We start from the raw sequence: 23,498 nt of genomic DNA, 5'->3' as shown, positions 1-23,498 counted from the left end.
CAGGTGGAAGCAAAGTTAACTCATAAAGAACTGGGGACTTTAAACAATCTATTTTAAGCAGCAGGCTTCAAAATCAAGTTACTTATCCTTAAAATACAGTTATTTATGATGCAGTGACGAGTGATCAGCACTTATTGAGCTTAACTATAATTCAACAGATGTAGTTTTCTAACCAACAGACTGTACTTTGTTGCTTAGTAAACCACCTCACATCTTTCAGCAAGAGAAAAATGCTAAATCTGAATAATAAAGACATCACCCAATGAAATAGGACAGTTGGTTTTCTTTAAATATTTTTTTGGGTGAAGGGACATTAACTCAAGTAGAAGTATTTTATTTTTATTTTATTTTATTTATTTTACTTTATTTTATTTTATTTTATATTTTAATTTTAATTTTCTTTGATTTTCAACCTATCATGCCATGAATGCATAGGGAATGGGCTCCAGCAGCTCTGGTTCCTTTCCATTCATTCTCAAAAAGTGTGCCTCCCTGGGTAGAGCAGTCTGGTGCTTCAGTTGAACCCAGGTACATTTCTCTTTGGCTTCCTTCTTTTTTTGATCATTTTCCTTTATATGTTTCAGGAAGGGATCTTGGCTATTTGGCAAGAATTTTACCATTGCTTGTTTACAATAATGCCAACTGCACGCTGGATAACATTGTAAACTCTTCCAGTTTTGCCATAGTAACATTTGTGGGGTATTATTTTTTGAACAGTGCCCATTCCCTTGATGTCTACAATATCGCCTTCCTTGTAGATTCACACAAACGTGGGCAAAGGTATAACTCCATGTTTTCTAAAAAGCCTAGAGAACATATAGTGAGTGCTTTTCCTCCTTCCCTTTGTGTTGGTCATTTGGGGAAATTAATGGAAGATGGCAGGATGTTATCATTTGTATGCATTACTCTTATTACAAATAAGTGATTTTTAAGTCACAGAGCCTCTTAAAGATAATTATTTTTCCTTGTAGTGTAAAGAAAATGACCAAGAAATCATATTTTAATTCTAGATAAGTTTGGAATTAATGACATCATGGATGTTATCTACGCGAATGCCCTTCTGGACAATGAACAAGGGCAAGCTTCTTGTACAAGCTGACTCCTTGGAAATGGTCCTCGCCAATCACTGAGTTCCTTTGAAAAGTAAATTTTGTTATTTAAGGTATTTCAATAAATTGATGGTGCTCTGGTCATTGTATAATGAAAAAACATATGTCTAAATGTTCTCAGTGAAGAATGTAGAAAGATTGTAAACAATCAGAGATGTTTTCCCATTTATTATATTTTCTGATAGATGACAATGCTGAGAGGATTTCACACCCCTGAAATGTCAAGTCAAAACACATTATTTCCAGACTTTTTATATAATATTGTAGAACACCACCATTATTTGAGTATGTTAGATAATAAACTGTATTCTCATTCTGCTATGAAGTACTGGCTAACCCTCTGGGATCTAGTATATTGTTAATAGGTATGTGACTTCCAGATAGTCCCTGAATGGTGTGGTTTCTGGTACTTATATATTTTCTTAAAATAGAGGAGCACGCATGTTAAAATTAGTGACTAATATTTATCAACATGTATGTGTTGCATTAGATTTCATTCACCTCGTTTCTAAAAAATGTAAATTATTGTCTTCACTTTACAAAGACATGATGAGAAAGGTTAAGAGATTTCCTAAAAATGACACTTGTCAGTAAATAAAAAGTTGAAGATTCAGTCTCACATTTTTTCATTCTGACATCTTTCTTTAACATTTCAGTTTGATAGGCTTTAACCACACAGAAAAGCAAGTAAAAGCCTATTTTTGAAGTGGGCAGGCACATATTAAGAGATCACCAATAATGGGACAAACACTATCTTTTTCCATTCATTGAGGTAATTCTCTTTTCACTTAAGCAATTCATCTTTTTTTTTTAACAATCATGCCAACTTTTTTAGAATCTAAGAAATTCAATAAAGTCAAATTTAATTTAATCATTAGTAGAACAGAGTCTGAGCAAAAGCATGAATTGGAAAACAGAATCTGAAACATTTACCGTAGCCTATGGGGGCCTTTCCTGGACATTCTATCACAACACTCATCAATCAGCATTTTTAGAAAGGGGTAAAGGAAAGAAGAAGAGACCCAGAGCAAGTGTACACACACAGACAAATGCCCATGGAAGAGAAAGAAAAGTAATATGGGGGTAAAAAGCAGAAGAGGCATTATGAAATTTCCCACCTAAGTCCAACTGATGATCATTAAAAATAAATCACTCTTTTCCTTTACTTCAAATCTCACTTACTGATCTAGCATTGAAGGCTGCACAGGTACAATCAAAGCATTTGAAAAAATCAGAATATGCAGTGTGTCATTGGAAATAAAGGAATTAATTTGTCTTCCATGATGAAGCATCGCTTGCATAATTAAATTGTTTGAAAATAGCAGACTAGTTCTTTGAGCTTTTGAAATCTTTATACTGCAAGAAATTGTATTTTTTTAATAAAATCTAATTGGTCAAAATGTCATAGTCAGTCTAATTAACATTATGCAAACTACTTTATTGCAAATAAATCATAAATGTAAAAGCTCATCGAAAACTGTATTTGTCATCTTCCTTTGAAACCAATGAGTAGTTAAATTTAAAAAGAAACTTTTGATACATATTTAGTTGTGGAACTTGATATTTCTTACAGAATAGTTCTGATTTTGAGGAATAGAGATATATTTAGTGCTTATATGTGAATATAATAAAACTAGCTCTCATTAGTGTAATTTGAATGTAAATTTAAGAATAATAACAATTTACCTGATGCACATATGTATGCTAGTATGTGTCCCTTTGTGCACATAGAGGTGAAACAGAATAGCAAATTCATGAATTATCCTCTCAGAAATTCGTAAAACCTAAATACTATTAGTTTGTTTAATGCCCGAATCTTGAATTCTGTTACTAACATTTTATAACTAATATTTACCTCTTTAGTGTAAAATACAGACTTATGTATTTCTAACACAGTTTTATTCATTAATGATATTAATGGCCTATAATCAACTCCTAATCTGTTAGCTAAGCAAATGAGATCATTATGTAAATTAAGGTTAGTTAATTAATTGTTTAAAGGTTCCTCCTTTCTTCAGAATTAGCTGCACTATGGTTTTGAGCTCTACCACATATTATATTGTTGTGGGTGGACAATTTTCCAATAAGCCAATATTAAATATTTACTTCTGATTCTGTTAACCAGGGTGTGGTAATCTGATCAAGGAGATGCTGTTAACCAGGGTAATCTGATCAAGGATATGCTAATGGCCAACCGTTAACCAGGGTGTGGTGATCTGCTCAGGGATGTGCTAGTGCCTATATAAACTGCCTCTTCTGGGAGCTCGGGGATGATTCTCTAGTGGGGAGAGTCAGTCACCAGCTGGCTAATAAAGGCTCACAATTCATTTCAATTGGCTCCATGGGTCTTCGATTTGATCGCACTACAATATAAATAAAGATAACAAACAGAATAAATTGAATTCATTATAGCAGGTTCTTATTCTGATTTCTGTGCCAAGAAGTTATTAATGAAGTCATCTGCAAAGTAAGTTTTATGACTATGCTGTAACTGAATTTAATATCTAAACAAAATTTAAAAATGAAAATAGAAAGTTTACAACTTATTTCCAAAATTTGACATTAGCAGTATTTAAAACATTTTAATGTTTTAGTAACAGAACATCTTAAACAGAAATAAAATTACAGAGACTGTTACAATAAACTTCCATGTATCAACAACCCATCAAAATTATCGATTCCTGGTAATCACTTTTATCTCTATTTCCAATTGTGTCAGGAGCCATTACAAGACACTGAAGAAGTCACATAGCTGATAGCCATAAAGCAGCTGCTGAGACTGCTTAAACAATGGTTCAAGGAAGCAGGGTGTTGAGTTAAACATTACTGACCCCCGGAGGGGAGGTTTGCCTCCTAAAGAAATCCTTTTAAGATAGTGGAATGTTTTACAGCCCAGAAAGCAAGGATGCTTGTACCCTGAAGGAAGGATGATTAGGAACTCATGTAAATGTCAGCATTCCTATGGTATGTACTCTGTGCTTCGCTATTGTATTCAAAAAGATATATAAAGGCTATGCTAAATAAACATTGATTGTATGCCCTCCCGAAGTACTTTCCTGTCTTCTTTTTTTGTTGTGGTTCGATCAAACCTAAGACCCATGAAGCCAATTGAGATGAATTGTGAGCTTTATTAGCTGGTGGGTGACTAATTCTCTGCCACACAGGGTCAGAGATCATTCCTGAGCTTCCAGAGGGGGTAGCTTATAAAGCCTAAAGCCACCTTAAACAAGCAAGTAGGTTTACTGAAGCAGAAGTTGGCCATTTGAGAATTTACCACAATTAACACATATAACCATTGAGATGGCCAAGATAGCAGAGAAATAATAGAAACACATCTGCCCCGGTGTCAAACATTTTCTTGACTACCCTCTTCATCTATTATTTCCTTAGTCAAATCAGGTGAAAGGGGAAAAGTAAATGAAACAGGACCAGCAACTGAAGGCTCTGCCCCAAATAAAGTATTTAAAGGTGGTGCAGAGGGCTTAGTTTCACTATCCTTCTAAATCGCCAGAGCGTCCCCTGGATAGCCTGATCCTTTCTTTTCCATTACAGGGGAGTCTGGGGGCTGCCCTCTAACCTTATCACTCCCATACCTAGGATCTAAGCTGTCCCTGATTAAAGTCCACAAGCCAAAAGTATCTACAGGTACGTTGCCAGGTCCGTGATCATCATAATAATCTTGTAATTTTTCTCCCACGTTTTTTCATGTTTCTAAATTCACTGTTCCCTCTTCAGGGAACCAAGGACAAACTTTCTCTATAAATTCTAAGAAATTACACAATTGTCGATGCCCTACCTTAGCTCCTCTAGCCCGAAGCATATTCTTAAGCATATGTAGGAAAAGCATGCAGCCGTTTCCATTTCCCATTTTTCTTTTAAGTTGACTTTCCTCTCTTTTTTTGTATTTACAAACACAACAACCCATACTTTTTTGAGCGCTCACTTCACTCGGTGTCTTACTCCCGGACTGTTCCATCGCACTCACCTCTGCTCTTTACTAGGCTTTATAGTTTACTCGGGGCCCCCTTTCTTCTGCGGTGGCAGTCTTCACCTCAAGGTTCTCCTTCAACATTACGTCCCAAGCTTTCAGGTCCCTGTTTGGGTGCCACTTGCCGGAGCCAGCCAGCTAAAGTTGAACAGCACCTAAAAGAGGAGAGTGAAGCCTAAGGAAAAAAAAGAAGACAGGAAAGTACTTCGGGAGGACATACAATCAATGCTGCAGCCTCCAGTTTAGTTAGCATAGCCTTTATATATCTTTTTGAATGCAATAGCAAAGCACAGAGTACATACCATAGGAATGCTGACATTTACATGAGTTCCTAATCATCCTTCCTTCAGGGTACAAGCATCCTTGCTTTCTGGGCTGTAAAACATTCCACTATCTTAAAAGGATTTCTTTAGGAGGCAAACCTCCCCTCCGGGGGTCAGTAATGTTTAACTCAACACCCTGCTTCCTTGAACCATTGTTTAAGCAGTCTCAACAGCTGCTTTATGGCTATCAGCTATGTGACTTCTTCAGTGTCTCGTAATGGCTACTGACACAATTGTTACCTCATTCCATTATTTTGAAGCAGAGCAGAGACATAATATTTCACCTTTAAATATTTTAACATGTATCTCTTAAATATGAAGACTCTTAAAACAATCACATTGCATTTATTACTTGCCCCCAAATTAACAAAAACTCCTTAATATCAACAAATATCCTGTCGATACTTATATTAAAATTTTATTCACATCAGAATCCAAAAAAAGTCCCTACATCACAATTGGTTGCTAGATCTTTTAAATCTCTTTTAATCGTTAAGCTTCAGCACTGTCACTTCTATTTATTCACCTTGTTCAAAAAAACAGATTTCTGAAGTCTGAATATTGAAGGTCATGTGTTCAGTGGCTCATTTCATATTCATCTCTATCTCCTCTACTTTCTATAAATCTGTGGTTAGATCTTAGAGTCCTGATTAGGTCCAGATTTTTGTTATTGTTTTTAGAAATAAATCATAGATGATACAGTATCCCCCTGATTCTCAGGGAATACACTGTCCAAGTCCCTCGGCAGTTGCTTGAAACTTCAGATAATACTTAACTCTATTTGTACCATATTTTTTTCCTATACATATCTACCTATGATAAAGTTTAACTTATAAATTATCACCGCAAGAGAGTAATAAGAATAAGTAGTAATAAAATAGAATAATTATAACAATATAATTAAAGTTACGTGAATGTGGTTACTCATTTCAGGGCATCTCTTGCCGATGTTTCCGTGTTTTCTGGTGCAACACGATGCTGTCAATTAGAACACATTTTTGGTTCATGTCTTCTGCCCACAAATGTAATGTCTTTCCCATCTTAACTTAACACTTGTCATGCACTGTGACCATAACTTTCAGTCTGCGGTGCAACACAGCAAACCTAGAACAAATTTCTTTTTCCTTCTTCGCACTTTCATGGATAGAAGATTTGTTCTTACCGTAGATTTTAGCATTGGGTTTGTTTTCATTACTTACTTAACGGAAGCTCTTTATGGCTTCTCTTTGGCATATCCGAATTGCTAGCATCACTGCTTTTGTCTTTAAGTAAAAAAGTGTAACTTGAACAGAAGCACCACGATACGCGGGAGGTTGAACTGAAAACCTGTAGGGATACTAAATGTGTAATGGGCAGGGAGTGTAAACAGCGTGGAGACACTGCACGAAGGGTTGAGTCAAGTCCCAGGTGGGATAGAGGGGGAGAGCTTTCATCATGGTACTCAGAACAGTGCGTAATTTGAAAATCATGAATTGTTTATTGAAATTTTTATGCCTGAAATTTCCCATATCATATTTTCAGATGACAATAACTGAAACCATGAAAAATGAAACCAGGGATAAGGGGGGACGATTAGATGTAGTAATTCTTTAAGGAGGTACACCAAATCCCTTTGATTCTCCTTTGGTGATAGTAGCATCCACTGCTAGCCATTTCCTACCTATTAATTCTTTTCATTTCTTCTGTGTTTATTAGCTAAAATACTTCTATAAAGAAGAACTTCTCCATACCAAATAATTGGTTCCCCTGAGGTCCTGTTGCCATGGTAAAGGCAGGGAAAAAAGTGTGTTTCTTTCGTTGAAGTCACTGGACTTTAAAATAATAATAAGTTGATTCACTTTCATACTCCAAATGTGACTACTGAGATAACTGTATTTGGTTTTATGAGCCACCTAAATTCTGTTGAAAGTACTCAACTCTGCTGTTGGATTTTAAAAGGAGAGAGAGACAATTTGCAAACAAAAGAGTATGCTGTACTCCAATGGGTAAACAAATGATGTCACTGCTCCAATAAGATTTTACTTACTAAAACGCGTATGGGCTACCATTGTCCAAGGGACTATAGTTTGCTGATTCTTGTTCTAAACTTTACTTTTCTTTTTATAATATGCTTAGCATCTCTTTTTATTTTCTTTTGACTACTGTTTGTATATTTTCTACTGTGAGCAATGCTTCTACTTCATCTCTACTTTCCCGGACATCTAATCTGAAGTAACATTGTTTTATCACTGTTAATACTGATAATATAATCAGTTGCATAGTTATATACATCTGTGTTCTAGTAGACTCCTTAGAGCTGGCTCATAAAATCAGCATTTCCTATGTTTGTATGTGTTACTTAGAGTTTATCTGAGGCCCAGGTAATTGAACCTAAATTTGGATAGATATTTGAAATGAACCCTTGACTCATATATTCTTTCCTTTAACAAATACATTATTCCATTTTCATCTTCTATGAGGCATTCCTGTCAAATCATACTGGTTTTCTTTGTAAATGGGTGTTAGACTTATTTCGAGTTTTCTTTTTGTAAAGTCTAATAATTTATTTAATATACCTCCACGTTGGTGAAGCTGAGTCATTTTCTGTGCTTATATGATATATCCATTCAAGTACCATTCAAGTTCTATATTTTATCATATTTTCTGTTTTCTAAATTTGTTTTTCCACTTAGGAGACTCATTATATGTGATGAATCTTCTGCTATCTTTTATATTTCTATCTGTCTAATATATTTAATGTATTTATTCATTGCATTTAGATTTAAAATTATTTTCTTTATGATTTTTTTCTAATTCAGATGCTTTTTTTATAGCTTCTCTTTTTGAAATAAATTAGCTTGTTTTAAAATACAAAGATGCAGTTTTTACCTTTTAAAAATATGGCTTTGTTTTCTTAGAGTCATTATTTTAATTGCTTCTTTCTTTTTACTTTGTGACTTCAAGTATGATCTTTTTCTATGATACACATTTAATTAAAATTAGCTTTTTTATGCTCTTAAAAAAGGAAGGTGTGCTAGGGTAGCTTTTCTAATTCACAGTTCTAGAATATATATTTTAGTTATTTTTATAAAGTATTCAAAATTGATCTATCATATGATCAAGCAATCCTCCTATTGCGTACTCATCCCCAAAGACTTGAAAACCCATATCCAAAAAAGATATTTGCACACCAATGTTCATAGAAGCATTATTCATCTTCCCAGTGACCAGGAAAGGGAAGCAACCAAAATATCCTAGGATAGCTTATCAAATAAAGAAGCTATGGTACGCATATACAATGGTATATTACTCAGCCATAAGAAGAGATAAAACACTGCTATTTGCGACAATGTGGATGGAAGAGAAATAAGCCAGACAGAAAAAGTTGAAAACCACATGATATCACTTAGACGTGAAATATAAACCTACAAGCAACAAATGAACAGGATAAACAGAGACTGATGGACATGGACTACTGGTTACCAGAGAGGGGAGAGTGGGGTACATGAGGTGAAATGGGTCAAATATGTTGTGACAGAAAGAAATTTAACAATGGGAAGTAAACACACAATCCAATAGACATATGCTTTACTGTTAAATTGTATACCTGATACTTACCGGATTTATTTAATCAATGTCGCCAAACCAAATTAGTTAATTAAAAATAAATTTAAAAAAAAAGATCAATCAAAGATTTTGTATTAAATAGTCCTTTGGAGAAAAAAACTGAAAAGTATTTGCATTGACTTTCTCATCCCCACAGTGAGCATAACTCCCAGAAAAGGGGTCTTGTGATGATACCTACTTTCTTCTCAATTTTAGTGTTGACAACTGGAGAAAGACCACTGTGTTCCCATGTTTCAAAGGGCACAGCGAATTCATGTCTGAGATCTATTAGGTAATCCAGAGCGTAGACTATAGAGCCGAAAAGCTCTTTTGATTGCTGAAGCAGAGGGGCATCACAGCTACTTGGAAAGAAGCCTGTGGTCATAGAATTATGCAGGCAAAGAGCTTATGAATGTTACCCAAGGTCCAGATTTGGGACACATGCGAATGCTAGTTTTTGTAGATCGCATGGAGGAGTGATGAGAATGCAAACAGCAAAAGCTGGAGATGAATTGCTGATTTCTCCCGAAGTGATAAAAGGGCTTACATGAAATGTTCTGCCCAAATCAAGTTGCTGCAGGAGAGCACTCTCATGCCCAAAATGTCCAATGGGCGATGTCTCTTTTAAACACACGTCTTCCCCAAAGCATGTTTAACCACTTCACAATACTGATATTTAATTTGGAGCTTTCCTCCCTACTTTACTAATCTTTTCTCCTCAGGCTTCAACTGCACAGGATGGCAAACTAAGTGTCAAAAAAGCAGCTTCTAGTAAACTGGGAATGAGGTGCTGAATAGAGAAAAAGAAGTTTTTTACAACCTCTTCTCTAAAGGCCATAGACTTTCCAAGAAAAGAGCTAGAAGGAAAGAGAAAATTTATCATTCGATGAAATTTGAAATATTGACTGATATATTGAATTAGATAATCTTTTATTTTCAGAAATTATCATGATCATAGCACTTTCTATTAACCAGAACCATGTTCCACTCGACAGCAGAACAAAAGACTATCTCAAATACCAGAAAGCAGAAGACAGTAGAAAAGAAAAAAATAGACTTTGATGATTATACTTCATAGGTCCACATTAAGCATGCTGATATTTCAGTGTGGCTGGAGAGCAGAACATAGTCGAAAGATTTGCAATACATTTAACTACGTGAGGGCAGAGGTTTTTTTGTTTATATGTATTGATATACCCCAATAGCTTAAAATGTGCAGCACATGAATATACTCAATAAAGGATTGTCCAGTGAATTAGTGAGTCTGGAAAGTTAAGGCCAGATTATGAATGGATTTGACTATCAGGCTAACAGTATGCAAATATGCAGCATGCATATCACCTATACCTCCTATGCCGTGGCAGACTTGTCACTTTTTCATTGCCATAATTTAGGTAGTCATTATAAAAGATGAAGCCAGTAAAATGTCTTAATTATGGGAATATGTTTAGGAGCTGCCTCCCAGGGACTCCGAAAAGATTTGGAGGATTTCTCTCCCTCCATACATAGCTGGAAATTAAAAGTTGAATTCTCAGTCCCTCACCACAAACCCTCTGGTCTTTCAGATTCTCAATTTTTATTTCTTTTCTGCTGGTACCATTCTGTTATACATCAATAATTTCTTCTTTGGCCCTCATGTTTTTTTTAGCCTCATTATTTTGGATCAAATAATTGTCTTCATTATATGAGTGAAAGGTAAATGAGAATGCATTAATGTTTTGAATATGTCGTTTCAAAATTAAGAATCCTCTTTTGTTCCTGTCTATGATCTCTGTCTCCCCAGACCACCTCTATGTTTTCTGGGTTAATGACAGAATGTTCTTGATCCTGAAAAGTCTTCAGGGAACCTGTTTTCGGAACTTTCAAAGAAACTTATATTAATATTACTGCCACAAAAATTATCCACATTCCTATATTTTTATGTAGAATGAAGGCAATAATATGTTTTAATAGCTAGCTTTTCAATTAGGACTAAAAGGCAGGACAATTAAAATAAACCTTAAACTGATGATATAACAACTCAAATGCTGTTGATTTCATTTGATGTTTTTACTTTAGGCTACACCATGTAACACATTTCATTGTCTTGGTTTTTCTAGTTCCAAACAGAAGGTCTGTGACAAATAATGCTAACGACTCTTTGCTCATGATTAACTGACTTATAAATGCGTTCCTCGTATAAGTTGAATAACAACACTGCAGAACGTTGTTATTAGTCCTAATATCCCCAGTATGTTCAAGGCCTTGTATTTCTATATAAACATATAGCCACAGTTTTAGAAACTATTCAAAATTTATTAATATAAAACTTAGAGATTACTTTATGAAAACCGATAGCGTATTGCCTGTGTGATATTATTGTTTCAAACATTTAGGCATCTTATATACACAGCTGAAAAAATTACATTTTTAATAAAACAAATTTCCCTCTCCAAGAAAATCATTCAATTGTGAAAAATAGCTTTGTTAAACATGTATTTTCAAAATGGTTACATATTAATTTTAAAATGGTTACATATTAATTTAAATGTATTAATTTTATTAATACATTTATGTATCCAAATACATTGCGGAAATATTCCTCCTAAAATTGATTTGCTGAGCAGGAGACAGTGATGCGTGATTTACCTTTCTTAATTAGAATATAGATTATAATATATATTTCTTCAAATGTCATATGAAAGGAAATCATGTTTCATGGGGAAAACATTTTATATGACCTCCTGGTACAATTAAAATTAAAATATGTAAGAGTTAAGTTAGGAATAAGCTGGTTTTCCTTAACTTATACTAACAGTAAGAAATCAAGCCAAAACTTAGGAGTTATATATTTTTTTCATTCATCAAAACTTCCTTTTAATAAATATAGTTAATAATTTATTTTTTCTTAGCCTATTTAGTCTAAATTTAATTTGGATCCAAAATAGAGATGATTCGCTATTTCACAGACATTTTTGAAACCTTACATTTCATTTCTGAGATCAGTAATCATTTGATTGATGATAAAGCTCTAGGACTACGCAATCAAAAACTTCCATTTTTAAGTATTTAAAAAAAATTTTTAATTACACTTGACATACAACATTACATTAGTTTCAGATGTACTACATAGTGATCAGACATTTATATAATTGATGAAGCAATCACCCAATAAATCTACCACCCCTATGACCCGTACATATTTATTACAATATTATTGACTACATTCCCTTTGCTATAATTTACATCCTCCTGACTATTTTGTAACTACCTGTTTATACTTCTTGATCCCTTCCCTCCATTCACCCATACGCCCAACACCTCCTCTCATCCAGTAACCGCCAAAATGCTTTCTGTATTTATGAGGCTGTTTCAGTTGTGTCTGTTAATTATTTTTGTTAGATTTCACATATAAGTGAAATCGCATGGTATTGTCTTTGTCTAAATTACTTTACTCAGCATAATACCCTCTAGGTCTATCCATGGTAGAAAACTCTCATGTTAATAGAGGCAAACTAGGCCTTAGTAAATATGAGGGAAAGAACCACATAACAGGAATGTGAATAGGATAAACCTTCAGAAGTTTAATTTTCTCAGCTTCAGTGAGGTTCTCGATTCTGTTTTGTTTGCCATTTTTTAAGTCACTGGGCATATAAAATACGCACGGAAGAGCTAAAACTTGTTAAAGCACATACATTACAGAAATATCAACATTTCCATAAATGGAAACCTTAATCATTATTTGGATAATGTAAGCATAAAGTTAATTTTAGCCATTAAAATACGGAGGAAAATATAGGACACACACACACACACACAAATGTTGATAGGACTGATGACTGGTGATGAAGAGAAAGGACTAAAACAAAGATAATTTTAGAGTTTTGATCCTAGGTAACATAAACTAAATGAAGAAAATAGTTGGAAATAAGAAACTGAAAATTCAAAAGAGTTTCAAGACTGGGCATATAGACTTTGGAGGAAATCATGTAGAATGATTACTTAAGCCAAGGGATTGTTATGCAAGGGGTCACTAGCATCACATGCTATGAACATAAAATGAAGTTTAATTTGGGGAATCAGGCAGAAAGGTATCAAAGAAAAAAGCATCTTTCTAATTTCCCTAACCCATAGAGAAAAGAAACTAATTGGTACATACCCGAACACATCATAAAAAGAGCTAAAAGATATGACTGTACAGTAGTACTACTTTATGTATTAAAAGGGAATTTGGAAGTAAGCTAAGAAAAAATGAATCGATCTTGTAACAGTTGGAGCTTCCTGGTCATGGAAACATATCCTAAAGCAGGGGAGCTGATGAAGCTAAAAACTTTGTACCACAGAGAGACAGTTTAGCTTCATTGAGCCAATCCTGACCCAAGGACCTACTTACATATTTACCTGTCAAAAGAGAAGAATAATGAACTGTCAGAGACATTGAGTCCTGTCACTCTGAGAGACTGGCAGGAGAAAAGGGCAAAAGACTGTATTTGGAGAAGGCTTGAATTTAGTGAATGAGAAATAGAAACAGTCACTGAAATGGCCATGGAAAAGAGCCATTAACTGTGTGTAATGAGGGCCTCGTTAGCCAAAGGAGAGGACGAATTTCAAGAGAGGTAGAGGATGGTGAAAATATCAAACATTACTGATATTCAAGAAAATTTATGACTAAAGAAAATATGTTTAATAACTGTTCAATTCGACCATATAATAACTACCTTTAATGTCAAATAGCAACAACTTTTATGTGGAAGAAATGGAAAATTCCAATAGCTAAAGGATTTCTTGACTTTATCTATACAGTACACAATTAACCATTTAGTGCATTCTTAAATATTTCCTGATTTTCAAAATTTTTATATTTTTTGAGACCTGCACTCCAGTTTAATTTACATTTTATATGAATCCAAAAGAACAAACTGAGAATTTTACATTTCAGAATTAGGAAACATAAATTTATTTTGTCATGCTTTTTAATCATTACTCAAAACAGAAGTCTTCTTCCAAAACTAATTCATATTTTATCCCCAGAAAATTTTATAAGTTCAATTAATCAATCTTGTTCCTGGGCCCGGGTTCCAAATACATCTTTGATCTTTACTAAACACTCTATCATTTAGAATCTTCAACATTTTATATCAAGATAAATATTAATACACCTTGTAGTATGTTTGAAAATTTCAAGCAAAATGATATCTATAAAGTACTAAACTCATTAGAATCCCATCCAATTTAAAAAGTTCTAAATATTATTACTATCATTTTTGTTGTCATTACAAGCTATGATATGTTTGAGTGACATTTAAAAATACAACAATCATATATGAAAAATGTTTCAATTATTCCTCTTAATGATTGTGTATAGGATTCCATGTGTTTTTCTTTAAGTTTTTTGTATAACTAATGGTTGTAGTTTGGGACATATTAGAAAAGCAGTTATACCTTTAAGTGTCTTTCATTTTGAGTACCCTGATCTTTATTGACAATCAGACAATATATGAACAAAAACGCAGACAATATTTCCCCCAAAATATAATAACATAATCATCTATCTTGAAAAGGAGAAAATATGAAAAAATATATATAATACTTGATTAACTTTTGAGCACTAATTGGAAATTTTGTATTTTATAATGTCTTTCATACTTTGGGAGGGAAAATGCAAACTCTTTCTGTAGGCAGGAAGATATGGCCCCTATTCTCTGATATGGACTAAATTGGTCATTCCCAACTGTACTTGGAATGGTATTTGGTTGGAAGTATACTTAAAAGAACCTATCAAAAGAATATTTGGTGCCTTGCACAAAGGAAAAGTTGAATAGAGTGTAAGGAAGAACAGAAAAAAGGAACAGATAAGTTTTAGCCATCTTAATCAGAAACTCAGAACACTGCTTTCTTTTGGGGAGGGGGAGCAGATGGTAGTGTCATCAAAACACCTAGGATTATGTACCTAAAGCACAAGGGACAAGTGTTTGAGGGGAAGCCTCTGTTTAGCCTGGGTTAAGACATATGGATTCCCTTGGCCAAGGGTGGACTGCAGAGCACTGTGATGAACATTTTCACTAAGAGCATTTGGCATATTGAGGTATAGTAGCCCAATAAAGGAAAAAATGAGATCTGTGTCCAAAATAAGGGAATAAGGAATGTTTGACAGACAAACCAAGAAATTCTACTTTACCTTTTTAAAAATTAATTTAGACTCCAAATGTGGATGACTAGTTAAGGAGGAAGTTTGGGGACAGACAAATCAAAATAGTGAAATTTGTCTGAAATATTTAGTTGAGCAATGTTGAGACAGGTGTATAGGAGTGGCATATTATTTTAAAATTATAGTGCTAGATTTCACTTTCTATCATAAAGAAAATTTAAGTTTTACTTTTACTATGACTGATGTTTGGAAATTTAAATAGCTGATTTACTAGTACTTTTCAAAATTTACAAGTTTATGTTGCTTCAAAAATTTTTTCCTCTTAGAAATTTTGGAAAGACTAAATAAAGATAATGCTTGAATTTAATGAAATTGCAGGAACTAAAAGACCCTATTTAACAAGACTTCATTAAATACGAAGAACTAAATTTAACATATTCTTTGCAATAAGTACTTGTAGTTAAATTGCTTCACTATGTATTGCTTCTAAAGTTTCTGCAAAAATATAATTATTAAATATGTTGCGTACCAGATGACTAATGAATGAAGCAAAGCTATACAGATGAAGAATACTTAGATTGTGTTTTACAAATTTACTTCTCTCCGTAGTCATTGCTTCTTGGTTAAATCTTTGCAAATGAATCATATATGCTCGAGGAAATATCTTCTTACAGACAAACAAGTAAGCAAATTCTTTTTATTTTAGGGGAAAATAATGTATGCTTAACTAGCAGCATCAGCTAAATCTCATTGATGCAAAAATAGGAAAGATTTGCATGGTGTTTCCCTGGGCTCTTTAGATGAAAGGGATGATGTTTTGGAAAAGGCATAGAAAGAAAGCAGAGATGTTTCATTTTTGTATATTATGCTTTATAACTTCTGTTTTCTCTTTTCCCTCTAGTATTTCAACATATTTAGCATTAACTTTTTCTTAATTAAAAAGTACTATCATTGCATAAAATTAAGGAAAGTATATAAAGAAAATAATTTATAAGCCTTTACTTTTGAATGCTTTTAAAATTTGCATTTTAAGACCACCTCAGGGTTACACACACACACACACACACACACACACACACAAACACACACATGCCCATAGACACACACACGAGTACATAATTTTGATCATGCATTTTTGGTTTTAAAATTTTGATTTTTTCTCTTTTTAGTTTATGTTATATCAAAAATATTTTTATATCATTATATTCTTCAAAAACATCATTTTAGTGAGTGTTTAATATTGCACCAAGTGGACATATTGTAATTTACTTTTCCTATGTTCTTGAAAATCTAGTTTTTTCACAAGTGGCATTTGAAAGTAGCAGTTCATAATGAGATCCTTGGAATCCATTATTGCTCTAAAATGAAAACTCTTTACTCATATGCATACTAGTCCTTTTTATGGAGATATGGTCTCTAGTTTTCATAAAAATGTTCAGAGTTACACTTATACCAAATGAGGATGCATCAATTCAGCTACTAAGTCATATCCTATAGTCTTTAGTCATATCCTATAGTTTTTAGTCTTTCCAAAAGATTTAGCAAAATGATCAAAAAAGTTTGCTAGTATCCTAATATATACTGTGTAGAAAAAGAACACCCTCCACTTTTGTGTTTCTCCCTTACTCCCACACTACTATCACACTTACACTTCTGACACCTGATATATGGGTTTGCCACTCATTAAGCAATTCTCAGTAACACCAGCTGGGTGTCCTACAATTCAATTTAATTCTATTACTAATGGAAGTTAGTGCAGACCCCACAAGTTAAGGCTCAGTCTCACAAGACTGTCTCCTACTTCAGATGCCAATCAAAAATAGTAAGTCCTCAGGATACCAACAGCTTTTGTCTGTCTGACTTGCCTATAAATCAGAAGTTCCCACAATGCCCCTTCTTGAATTCAGTCAGTTTCTAGAACAGCCCACAGAATTCAGGGAAGCACTTACTTGCATTTACTAGTTTATTATGCACTAACGGATGTGATAAAGGATACAAATGAACAGCCAGATGAAGAGATACATAGGGTAAGACTGGGAAGCATCCCAGTTCAGGAGCTTCTGTTTCCATAGAGTTCAGGTGCACCATCCTCCTGGTAGGTGGATGTTTTCACCACCCTGGAAGCTCTCCAAACTTCATATTTTAGAGATTTTTATGGAGGCTTCAGCACATAGGCATGATTGATGATTAACTCCATTTTCAACTATTTTCCCTCTCCGGAGAGTGGGTATAGAAATGAAGGTTTAAAGCTTCTAAATCATGATTTGTTCTTCCTGTAACTTGCACCCATCCTGAATCCCACCAAGTGTCACCAAAATTAGTATGAAAAATATTCCTATTACCCAGGAAGTTTCCTAGGATTTATTAGCTCTGTATTTCTCACTCAGGAAATGAGAAAGGTCTTAGGAGCTATGCATCAGGAACTGAGGTCACAGACTAAATGTTAGAACAAAATGTTCTCCTGTCACTCTTGTTTACAAGGGGTTTTGGTGCTCTGTGTCAGGAACCAGGACACTAATCCTTTTGGACCAGTGCTTCTCCCTTATTATTTCATTTAAACTTAATTTCTTTATAGTCTCGAGAAAGAAAGCCATAATATTCCTTTCTGATCGTACTTGTGTCTGTGTGTGTGTGGGGGGGGGGGTTAGTAGAGTATATATGACAATTCAAGACTGCCTATGTGGTAGGAGTCACTACAGTCAATGTCCTTTTTCAAGGGCTTAATAAATTGCATATCTAAGATCCAATCTTTTGTTGTTACTGTTGGTTTGAATTTTTTTGTTTACTTATTATATTTTACCAAATTTTTCAACCATTGCTTCTATGTAAACAAAACGGCTTGGGCTTAAAATATACTTTTATTTTTAATTATATGCCAAAATACACAATTTATTTAGTGGTCTATTTTAATATTATTTGTCTCAGCTACAGTTCTGTATTTTAAGATGAAATGATTCTTAATAGTATTGTAATGTCAGAATATTTTTACATCAAGTAGTTTATAGTGTGTGTCTGTTTTATTTCAAAGACGATTGACATTTTCAAATGAGTTTTCTGTAAATTTGTAATCTTGCCATGTAAACAAAAGTATGGATATTTAATAAGGCACTTTTGCTATGTTTTCCAATAGTGCTTTGTAATAATTAAATTATTCCAATTACAGTAAAAATATACATATTTTCTATGACATTATTTGATATTCCTTATATAATACCCCATACAAAAACAATTTTCTTTTATAACTCAGCACTAGAAATTTTTTAATTACATGGCATTGATATTCTTCCTCTTTCTGATGATGATGATGATGATGATGACGATGATGAGAATAATATTACTAACACTTACTCTCCGCCTTGATAGTCAGTAAGCTCTGAGTTATATTTGAAATAGTGAAGCTACCATGTATTTAATGCCTTCCATGTGTTTGCTCATTTAATCTAGTTAGTTATATACTATTACTAGGTTATTGATGAGAAACTTTAGCTCAAAACGAGTATGTTACCTGTGTAAGGTTACAAAGCATATATGGATAATTACTGGTATTTGACTTAGAGTCTGGCTCAATAGTTTTTGTTTACATTATTTTGTTGCCTATAACTGAGATCATACAATATTTACTTTTCTTTCTCTGTATTATTTCTCTTAGCACAATGTCCTTCTGGTTTATATATGTTGCCCTACCTACATTTCACTTTCTAGATTAGGTATTGTATCTTTAAGACATTCTTTAGTTTTGTGACCAAATCTGACACCCGACAACTAGAGGACATTTCTAAAAGGATAAAGGTAAATTCAAGACAAATAAAAAGACATTCCTTTCCACACAGTGAAGGAACAGAAATTAATGATTCAATTCTAATAAAATTTAATTACACAATTTAAATATTTAGTCAAATATTTTTAAAATCAAGAGAAAAAACTAACACACAATCCATGTTGAAAAGAAGTTAAAGACAAGAAAAGCAAAAGACTTTTAAAAGCTAAATACATAAGATATGTTTTCATTTATAATTATCAATATTATCATGCATATAAAGTTAAAGATGTCCACACCTGGCAGATAAAAATTTTTACAAAGAATTTAGATAGATATTTAAGTAAATACTATAATTATCTTTCCATAATTATACTTGCTTTCATAATTTATGACATGGAAATACTATCATAATTTTAATTCCATGGTTTCTTCAAAGTATTACATTAAATTTGATTTAATTCTGTATTAGTCTCATAGCAAATATGGACTTAAACATAATCAATATGAAAGCATGTTATCTAACATTGCAATGTTTGTTAGATGAATATATTATATATTATAATGTTTAAATTGGATAAATTATTTTTTAGGAAATTTACAATCATTAACAATCAATAGCATAAATATTTACCAAGATGTTTCTATAGATGTTAATTTTAGAGATTTTTTCATAATTGTTAAACTGATATTTTAAGTGAGTATTTTACTGTACTCTCTGGAGGTTATAAAGTGCTTATATCTAATATATTTATTCTTCAAGGTAGCCAAGACTTGGAAACAACTGAAATGCCCTTCGATAAATCATAGGCTAAAGAAGATATGGTACGTATATCCAATGAAATGTTACTCATCTATAAGAAAAGATGTAATATTTTGCAAAAACATGGATGGACCTTGAGATAATCATGTTAAGCGAAATAAGCCAGACTGAAAAAGTTGAGAATCATATTATTTCACTCTTGTGGGTTGTAAAACTGAAAGCAAAAAAAGAACAAGACAAACAAACAAAAACTGATAGACACAGACAACAGTTTAGGGGTTACTAGAAGGAAAAGGATATAATAGAAAAGGGTAAAATGGCTCAAATATATGGTGATGAAAGATTTGTCTTTGGGTGGCAAGCACACAATGCAATATACAGATAGTGTATTATCGAATTGTACACTTGAAGCCTATACAATTTTATTAACCAATGTCACCCCAATAAATGTAATTAAATATATATATATATGTTGTTTATAGCAGTTCCATTACTTCATAAGGTATTTACATATATGTGTCACTTTGTGTACTTGGTAATATGTGCAAAGTATTTGTAAACATAAATGGTTGCGTTTTATCACTAAAATTAGTAGATTTTAGTACCTATTAATTCAAATAAGATGAATTACCAGGACATTGTAATGAAAATAAATAGTAACAACTTAATATTAGTGTGCCAGAAATACCATTATCAGTGTCCCCTGTGGATTTTGTAGTATTAGACATGTCATTTAGGAACAACTTTTTTGACTTAAGTGATTTCCTTGTTTCAGAAAAAATAAAGTACAATAAGCAATTACTCCAGTGCACTTTTTAGGATACATAACCCCCAATGAAAAAATATATTATTTCTTATCCTCTAGGTAATATAGCTAAGTTATATATTAAGATTCAGGATCAAAATGATCATTGCCCAGTGTTTCAGAAAAAAATTCCACATTAAAGATGTTTCTGAAGATGCAAGAATATTTGCTCCTGTGCTAAGAGTTAAGGTATGAGCAAATTTATTAAGACACTAAACTAAAGTAATAGCAAAGGGCTGAAAATTTGTAGATAAAATATAACCATGTTGTGCAGTTTAACTGAGTACTTATTCTTGTTTAAACAAAATCTTAAACTTGGAGATATGTGAGTTTACTTAGCCTAACTAAATGCAGGTTTATTATGAAATAAATACTAAGCAAACTTCTGGGCTTTAATTTTACTACAAAAATAAGAATAAATTATGTGATGTGTTATACTGAAAAGGAGATTTAAAATGTGTGTTTTCCTCATAGAATTGTATGTTTCTAATAGGTTTTATTCAGGGTGGCTCTCCAAAGACTTTCACAATGGAGTTTCTAGTGAGAAATATAAAGTTGCCATTTTCTAATGGAAGAAATAATGTAATAAGTTCTGAAATTATTTTTATGCAATAATATTTAAAATTCAAAATGCTAACTAAAAAAATTGAAAATAGCAGTATCAATTTTAGTACTTTACTGAAATTTTTAAAAGTTAGATATATCAGAAAAAATTGCAAACAAACAGAATTTTTTAAAAGAGTCCAAGATGAAAGTTGCTAATTTTCCATTTTTTCCTAATTTGTTATTATGAACTAAGGTTAACAATTTTTAATGGGTGAAGGTACATAAAGTTGCAATGGTTTTATTACTAAGAAATAAATTTATAAATATTACTTGCATTTGGGGTAAAAGTTTAGAAATTAGAGCATTTTAGATTCTCTGTTACAGTTATTTTCTAAAAGTATTCCAATATTTTTATAAAAATAGCTATTAAGATACATGCATAAAAACTAAATTTCCCTGAGCAAAACCAGCTACAGAGTGCCTATACTTTTGACTTGAACATTTGACTCTCTCTCCCTATTACCAGAGCTCTTCTTACGTGTAGTTTTATCACCCTGAGAGAGAAAAATCAACCAAGCAAATAAAGCTTGCAAAATAGCTTATTGTAGTGTGTTCAAAATAGCTCTTCCACAGTGCCAAACACTAACTTCTGATCTGAATGACCAGTTATAACTAAAAGTGGTCCACAAATTTAAATCAATCACATTATATATAAATATATGTTTGTTTCACATTACAATTTACAAGTAACACTCCTTTGGAGTTCATTTTTATCTCATTTTATATTTAGTCCCATTAATTATTAATGGATTCAGTTCATTTATTTAATCAGTAAATATTTTTTGAGTACTTAAAGTATGCATTGTTCTAGAAGTTGGACATAGAGATCAAACAAACCAAAAATTACCACCCTACTAATGCAAACTATGAAATACACAAATAGTACATCAAGGAAAATTGTGGCTATTTAGTACAAATTCATGTGTTCAAGAGAAAGACTTTTAGATTACTAGGTATAGAGCATTCCAAGCATTAAAATATAAAGTCCGTGAGGCTAGAGGGAACTTGGTGGTCAGTGTGACTGAAAGACTGGTTGGAAATGACATTGGAACTGTAGTCCATGACTATGATATGAAATTTGTTCTAGAAATTTTAGAAAGAAAGGTATTGAATGATTTTGTCCAGAAGAGTAACCTAATCCAATCTCAAAGGAATAGTCTAAATGTTGTGCAGGATTGGAAATGGGGGTGAGTAAGTGTTGTTAGACAGGAGTAGAAACAGAGCATAATGCATTACTTTCCAGGTAAGATTTGATAGCAGCTTGAACCCTTGTTGTAGGCAAAGGATTCGGTGAAAAAGGAGTCAAATGACAGCAAAAAGGATTTGCTGATGGATTATATGTGGTATATTAAAGGAAAAAAATGACCTGTGAGTTTTTTCTATACTGAACATTTCTTCTCCCAGGTATGGTGGTGGCAGAAATCAAGAGTTTATTTTTGGAGACTTTATTGTTTGTGAAGCTTTTTCAATACTCAGGTATAGTTCTTGGCATGACAGTCACAGGTGCTGATCTAGGTTCAAGAAAGAAATGGGTTCAGAATGAAATCATCTAGAAAAATGGGTGCAGATAGAAAAATCCAATGATTGTTTCCTAGTTTAGAAGTCAGAAAAAAGATTCATTGAAGGATACTGAGAATTCACTTTAATGAGGTAGCAGGAATACTATGAAAATGTAGAATTCATGTATCATGTAAAGAACAAGATTCATAATGGAAGGGAGTGATCAACTGTTACCTGCTGCTGTGAATAGAACACCCCTGTTGCTTTTTACATGATCACTTATGATAATAAAAGTATATTGCAGTGAGAAAAACACCAATAAGCCAAATGCTAAATTATGCCATTAATCGAGGTGTCATTAAGGGGATCTGTAGGTGACTATAGCAAGAGACTTTAGTAGGTGATAAACTCAGATGACGGCGTTTACTTCAGAGGAAGGGGGAAAGGTGGCAAAGGAGATGGAATACTAACCTAGAAGCAATTCAGAGACAGAAATATACCTGCTATCCATTATCTCTAGCCAAGATCTGCGCTACGTAAAGTATGGGAGCAACTGTTTAAGATAGCAGTGTCTTGTGTTAGGGGGAGGTGCAAGATGGGAAGAATCAGAAAGTAATATGGATAGGTAAGGTTGAATATTTAGGAGATATTGCCAATGATGGACTATAAATTCCAGAAGATCCTGGGGTAAGTTTTGTGTTGGAGGTAAATGTGAGGTGGAAAACTGAGTCGTGTGAGGATGTTTGAAGAGCTACATGGGAAGAAGTATCTGGATGGTGAGAGATGTCTTAGAGTGAACACCTGGATGTCTCATGATAAATAAATACAATGGGATTGATTGTTTCTCTAGGACTAGTGAGAACGCTCCAGGACATTCCTCCTCTCAATCTATCAGTTGGTTATTCAGGGTAGGGAAACGGGTGTTTTTCAGGAAA

At 33.2% G+C, this 23,498-nt stretch overlaps 1 pseudogene; it reads right to left on the bottom strand.

The window, feature by feature from the left end:
- Nucleotides 1-416: 416 nt before the first annotated feature.
- On the bottom strand, nt 417-859 carry LOC118612048 (annotated as a pseudogene).
- Nucleotides 860-23,498: the final 22,639 nt, after the last annotated feature.

Source organism: Rousettus aegyptiacus, unplaced genomic scaffold (genome assembly GCF_014176215.1).
Source record: "Rousettus aegyptiacus isolate mRouAeg1 unplaced genomic scaffold, mRouAeg1.p scaffold_m13_p_15, whole genome shotgun sequence".
Lineage (NCBI taxonomy): Eukaryota > Metazoa > Chordata > Mammalia > Chiroptera > Pteropodidae > Rousettus > Rousettus aegyptiacus.
This window is presented reverse-complemented; position numbering and strand designations above follow the sequence as displayed.